Genomic DNA, 7,690 nt, shown 5'->3' on the forward strand with positions numbered 1-7,690 from the left:
ATAAAGAATGGTAACAAAACATCCTCCAAGTGCAACTTCTTCCAACCATCCAAGAACAGTTTGGTGACAAACAATGCCCTTTCCAGCATGATGAAGCACCTTGTCATAAGGCAAAAGTGATAACTAAGTGGCTCGGGTAGCAAAACATTGTAATTTTAGGTCCATGGCCAGGAAACTCCCCAGACCTTAATCCCATTGAGAACTTGTTGTCAATACTCAAGAGGCGGGTAGAAAAACAAAACCTCACAAATTCTGACATACTCCAAGCATTGATTTGGCAAGAATGGGCGGCCATCAATCAATATGTGGGCCAGAAGTTGATTGACAGCATACCAGGGCGAATTGCAGAGGTCTTCAAAAAGAAGCGTCAACACTGCAAATATTGACTCTTTGCATAAACTTAATGTAATTGTCAATAAAAGTCTTTGAAACTTATGAAATGCTTGTAATTTTACTTCAGTATACCATAGCAACATCTGACATAAAGGTCTAACAACACTGAAGCAGCAAACCTTGTGAAAACCAATACTTGTGTCATTCTCAAAACTTTTGGCCATGACTGTATTTTCCATTAAATAGCTCTTGCAATTAAGTTCTCTTTATGGGTTTTACCACCTTCCTACACCCTTCGTTTAGTATTTATCGTTTGCTACTGAAGTATAAAAACACTGCTATTTTCTATACATTAACTATTACATCTGCAGCTTGAAGATAATATCTCTTGTATATTTGTGTATGAGAGGGATAGGGGACTCCCCTTTGGTTATTCTTAGTAGTGGCATTACATTACTTTGTCTAGTAGGAAGCACAGTTAGGAAAACTGATTTTGTTTATCAATTTACTAGGAACTTGTTAAATCACAGAGGAAGTCACTGGTTTCTGGTGAATTGATAAGCTGTATTCTCAATGTTGCTACTGCATCCTATTGAACCTATTATACTGCATTCTCAGTGGTGTCACTGCTTCCTAATGAATTCATAGGATTATTAATATTGGTTCAGTGACAAATTGGATGTCTATACTTCATATCTCAGTGTCTAGAATGTCTGAAAACTAATTTTGCGTGTATGAACCCTAAAAATAGCAATATTTTATTGTAAACTGAAATCAGGTAATGTGCGGATCTCATAGTTCCCACAATAGAAGCGAGTGTTGAACTATTTCATTTGCTTTTTGAATTGAATGAGTGAGGAACTGAAAAAACTGATGCTACAGGAGGCCTATAGGGAAGAGGAGTTTTCTTACATTGGTGTTTGCTGAACAGAGAGTGTTGGTGCCTGTGTTCACCTACTTGCAGATTGAGAAATAAAACATCAGGTAAAATAGCAGATGACAAAAACAGACAATTCCCCTTCACTACATTTAAGTATACTGACTGTAAATAAACAGATACAGGACCCATTTACTTTAAAGATACATTCAATTAGGGTGTAAAATGACTTGGGGAAAAACCTAATAAAGGTGTATAGCCTGAGAATTACCATAATGCCTGATAATAATCCAATATGTTCTCGGCATGATGATAACTGAAGATCCCCGCTACAGAGTCACGTGTTCAGTTATCTTACAACCACACTTACAGGCCCCAGTTATGATGGAAGGGAACAACCCATTTGGCCTAAGGGACATTGGTCCTAATGCCCCACTTACCAGGTAGCAGGATCAGTCCAGATGTGACCAGCACTAGAAGTTCAATAGCCATGTTCAGCCCATGCCCTTTATCTTTGAATCTGCTGTCCAGACCACTGCAAATGTATTTAGGGCCCTCACCCACAGACATATATTCCTATTTTTGTTTACATACTGAACAGTATAATGAGGATTGGAAAAACTCCTCACATACTATATTTCTCTATTCTCTATCATCCTATTCTGCCTGCACATTGTGTTCCATTTTTGCGGATACAGAGCAAAGACACATACAATCCCACCTTCTCATGAGGTATCTAGTTGCACGGAATGCCTAATGAGGTCAGGGACAGAGGAGAGATATCTAGAATAATAAAAAGGGAATTACTGGGAACAGTAGGCAAACTGAGCATATAAATTTATGAGTAGAAAATAAAAAAAATCAAACTATTTCTAATGACAGACATTTGCAAAATCATATTCAATAGGTTTTGCGTAGTTTTTTTGTTATACAATCTTATTTATGTTTTTCTACATGTTTCTAGCAAAAAATATTATAAAGAAGGCAAGACTAGGCATTGTGAGACTAGACAGGAAAGTAATTGAGTATAACATCTCTCTATTGATGACACCAAGCAAGACCATGCTCCAATAAAAGGCCACCCAACGTGGGTCAAGTCTCAACCGAGGTCCCGTCACGCATTCGTGGCTTTTACTTGGCCCTCTGGCTCTTAATTATGATGAATGTTTGTTGAAATGAGCTTAATCCAAGTGCTGACAAATACAATTTGTGCCATTTAACTGTTTGGCACAGCTGCTGTGGGAGGCAAGAGACAGTTCACGATTAATTCATCAGTCTCAATTGAGACATCGCGCTGTCTGGGAGAGTTAATTACCTGCCGATATGAGGACGGAGAAGTGTTAACCCAGTGTGTACTGAAGGTTAAAGATCCAGTGAATAGCCCAGTTCATGGCTCTTGGGAAAGTGGATCAGCAAAACTCTTTATAGATAAATGACTAATATGCAGATTCTGTACAACTCTTTTTTGGGAGGGCACTCCCAAGCCTGGGAAATTAATTGTTCAGTTGTTAAAGTTACCAATATTACTTGTATATCTTTATGTAAATTGAAATAAAAAACTTGCTTCTTCTTGAGCTTTCCAGCCATGTTTTTACATCACCAGGAAGTTATTTATTTTCAATTGTATCCAAATGAAAGATCACAGCAGAGTTATGCGTCACAATTCTGCTTGATTACATAATTATATGCCTGAAACGCAAGGGGAGTAAAACAAAGAAAAAACAATATATTCTGTAAAAGTTGCAAAGTAATGTCGCTGTATGCCATATGGCAGTATAAATCCTGATATATGAAAACATATAAGGCATTTGATGCAAAAGATTATGACCATTGAACGTAATATGTGTTGTGTTTATAAATGTGGAGTAACCCATATAAACCAGATGTTTGAATTTATTTTCAAAACTGCTCTAAGAGAGGTTGAGAGATTGAATCAGATTACAGGTTTGTGAACATTACACTTGGTTATTATATAGGCTGAAATACATTTTATAGTGCATTTAAAAAAAAAAAAATTATAGAGAAGAGTGCTGTTTTTGTTCAAAAACTAATATGGTTTTCTGGTAAAATCAGATTGGTGTTTTTTGGATTTCACCAAAAATGTGATAAACTTGCACTTACATTACTATGTATATGAACCACATTTATTTACACTCATTTAGAGTCAATTTATAATGACCTCACAGTTAACAGTATTGGTCAAAGGCTGCATTGAGTTGACTGGCTGAAAATACACCCCATATTGAGATGGAAACTGAACTTGCCCTGCACATTACATTTTAATAGGCCAAATATTGAGTCTCAAGGCAGTGTTAAAGTTTATTTTTATTTAATAATATTATTAAACATGATAGTTGGAAAGTTAACAAAGAAAGTCAGCGGAATTATTCTAAAGGAGAGGACTGAGACAGTTTAACTAAGGATGGCTAGGCATTGACACCTGCTAAATGACTGAAGAATGGTGTGTTTCCGAAACCTCAGAACTTCCCCAGATTGAGAGACCCTTAAGCTGGGTTCACACTACACAGTTTTCATCCAATAATCGGCTAAATCAGCCGACATACGACCGCTCGTTCAAAAGTCGGGTCAGTGTGTGCAGTGACACGATGGTCGAAAGTCTGCCCAAATGGACGATTGTCGCCTCATTTGGTTGGTCGTACCGTTTAATATTTTCGTTCCAATCTCGTTTCCGTTGTGTAGTGTGTATAAACTTCCGACCGATCTACAACAGTGAGTACGAAATTAGTCATTGCTCACGGCAACATGGCTGTAAAAAGTCGCTAAAGGGCCGTCCGCTCTTCCCTTTATCGTCCTAAACAAGGCTAGTGTGTATGCAGTCCATGGACCGAGCGATCGGAACATCGATCGCATGTAAAATCGCTTGGCATAAAAAGTTGGTTGAAATTTCTGTAGTGTGTACCTAGCTTTACTATGTTAAGGGGACTTACCAGATTAATCTCTGATAAGTGTATGTTCTATTTGGCTCTGCCACTGGCAGACAATATTTTGCTGTGATTTTATCGCTGTTTTTCTTCTATGCTCCCATCTACTGTGAACTAATAGTCTATAATCAATAATCACCAGGTCACAGCAATTGATCAATATTATTTTTCATGACAATTAAAGTAATTTGTTGCATCTTTGCTCCTCTCTTTCTCATATGCCCTTATGTAATCATATAATAATCACATCAATTGTTCAATGTAGTTTTGATCCATTAAAACTATTATATTATTGCTTCATATGTTGTTTTCTTGGCTGCTTATTTGCTTCGTTCTCCTTTTCTCAGATGCTCCATCTGTTGAACTAATCCCACTAATAGTGTTCATATTTTCCCGACTTCAGATTATTTAACAACAATTTGTGGTTTGTTTTTTTTCCTGTGTTTGTACTCTGTCTATACTCCCATATGTTCTCCCTCCCAATCCCAAAGACAATAAAATTGCAGCTTTCACAAGGGACTGACTGATATAAACAGGCAGTAAAAGCTTGCGTGTTTCAAACGTCCTGTGAAAATAGACAAATCATATTTACCTGTTATTTTAGTTTTCCCAAAGGACTCCTTGGTAGCCCTAACTAATGGGTTAACATCCTACTCAGCTAAGCTTAGGTAAAAAAGAAGCAAACCTGAGTCTATATAATGTAACTCCTCCTCTGCCTTAGTGTCTTTGGGTTGGACTATTTGGGCTGTTTTGGAGTCCTTTCAAGGAAACAAAATAAACAGGTAAATATAGTTTGCCTATTTCCTCTTCAGTTTTACTTGCTGGTTTCACATCTTCAAGCCTAATAAGTTACCACTGCCTTCATTGAATGTGCTTTTATCATTTTAGGTACCTCCAGACCTTTCCTCTTATACGTCTGTAAGATAGCCTCACATATCCATTTTGCAAGGGTGACGTGATGGAGAATGTCCTTGTTGTGCTCCCGAATGGAATATAAAGAACTGAACAGTTTTTCTCAGTCTCTTTGTTCTCTGCAGATAAGGGGAGATCGCCGTTACCACAGCTAATATATGAAGACACTTGTCTTCCTCAGTCTCCTCTTGTGAGAAAAATGCAGCCAATATAATTTCATGGTTTAAATGATAGTCAGATACTACTTATGTCCAAACAGGAGGATTTGTCCTTAGTATCATTCTATCAAAAAAAATATATGCATGTATTTCTCATATTCGTTTCGTGGACATAAATACTAAAAACAATACTTTAAGGGTCAGCCATTAAAGATGAATCTCTTGTAGAGGCTCATATGGGTCTGTCAGTAAGGAGGACACAATTAAGATCCAAAAGTGTTACAAATAGCCTTATGTATGGTCGAATCCTCATGACTGACTTAAAACAATTTTTTTATTATCTCCTCCAATGCTATTTTTGTTTTCAAAAGAATAATTAATGGTGAAAGTTGAACTTTCAGAGTTAGGACCTTATTTAAACTACCCTGTAAAAAAAAATCTAATATTTGGGGGAAACTTGGCACCATAGGGATAATAGAGCCATGCTTGCATCAGAATCAATTTGGCATTCTGTGTTAACGCCATTGGCTCTGTTTGTGGTAGGCGAAACTGCTGTACAAGTAGCCAAAATACCTCTTACTTTAGAGATCAAACTGCCAGTATGTTTTCCATACCTTCTACATGAAGAGCTGATAGAGAACATGATAAGTGTACTCCTGGTACATCCTTGTTTGTTTAAGATTGCCACAACTGTTTGTTTGTCTGAGAACACTTTGAGACATTTTTGTTGCAGGAAAGGTTGACAATATAAAATTGCTTTCTAGACCACTCTCATTTAGTTTATATGAAGTTCCTTTTTTTATTTGTTCCAGGTACCCTGTGCCATCTGTGAGTTCTCATCCGTCCCCCAAGCCTGTGATGCTAGAGTCAATTGTTAACACCTGCCACCTTGGTTTTGAGAGAAAAGTTCTTTGAATTCTTCTTATGGGTTCTTTACACAAATTCTGTGATTGCTCTTCCTCATTTGATATCGTAATCCAGAGATTCCTGCCTGTGATCCCATCTTCTGATCAATTCTAACAGTAACGTTCTCATGTGCCATCTTGTCCATAGTACTATTACCATTGTAGTTGTGAGCATCCCTATAAGCCTGAGGCATTCTCTTATTGATGGGCATTGGTGATGGAGAATGTAAAAAATCAGGTCTTCGATCTTGTCGACCCTTTCTTTTGATAGGGTTACCTTGTCTTTTGCTGTGTCTATGTAGAGACCTAGGATTTGTAACTGCTACGATGACACTAGATGACTCTTTTACTCTGATAATCCAGCCGTGGTCTTTCAAAAAGTTGATTGCCTTATCCCTACTTTCTTGAGATGTTGCTTTTGATTCTCCTACCACTAGAATGTTGTCCAAATATCTGTTTTTATAATGCTGCCATTGTCATGACCAGAACCTTTAATTAATAGGAACTTCTGAAATTACTACTTGTTTTGAGATCAGTGTCTGCAGACTATCGAATAGTGCCCATTTACGCACTATAGACACCAAAGTCCTGAATCTTTTCTGACTTAATTCTATTTTGTACCCAGTGGTTACAAGTTTTCTACCCTCCTGATCTTGGGTTGTTAGTTTACAAGACTGTAAAAAAATTAATATCCTGCCCCCTACCACTGACTCTGGTAAGTAATTTGTGAATTATTAGGGATAGTTCAATCTAAACCTTTTTTCTTTGCCTCATGAGCCTTGAAAGTTCTGCTTGGGTACTTGTGTTGCTGCCTGTAGGTATTGTTTACCAGGCCTATATCTCCATGTCTTAAGAATACTTTTTTTTCCATTGTCTCCATACTTTTCAATAAGAAATCTCAACTTATTTTTTCCTGAGTAACCTTACATAAAGCTTCAATCTAAATCCTCAGTGCTCTGGAAACAGAGACTGCTGCTACCCCTGAACTGACCACTTTAACTGCAGAAACATTTAATCTTTTAAAACATCTTTCCATTTTCATATCTGAAGAGGAAGTCCATCTACTAACAGAATGGTAGTCTTTGCTAATAGACTGGGCCCCATGCATCAACTTTAGGCACAGCATTCCATTTTTCAGCTTCACTATCTGAGAATGGGTACATCCTCTCAATTGCCTTAGGATTTACCTGGTGACTTACAGGTTGCACTATTCCTTTCTGAGAAGATCACTTTTCACTTTATGCACAAAAACATCCTATGTTTACATTAACATTAAAAATATCTTGCAGTGTTGTTGTAACTGGAATGTCCTGTATACCCATGGCCCTTTTAATCTTTTTAAGCAAGATGTCTACTGTGCCTCAATGTAGTGACCTCCCGTCATTACTGTCTGAAAAAAAATCTTCTTCCTCCATGGAGTCGCCTGGGATTACCCAGCACTTGTTGAAGACGCGCCAGTGTGTAAGTACACTTAAGTACAGTGCAGGCATGGCTGTAATGCCAGCAGATGCCCCGCTGCTCATTGCTCTATAGAGACACAAAATTGGTCCCAGGGAGAAAACC

Source organism: Mixophyes fleayi, chromosome 6, assembly GCF_038048845.1.
Source record: "Mixophyes fleayi isolate aMixFle1 chromosome 6, aMixFle1.hap1, whole genome shotgun sequence".
Lineage (NCBI taxonomy): Eukaryota > Metazoa > Chordata > Amphibia > Anura > Limnodynastidae > Mixophyes > Mixophyes fleayi.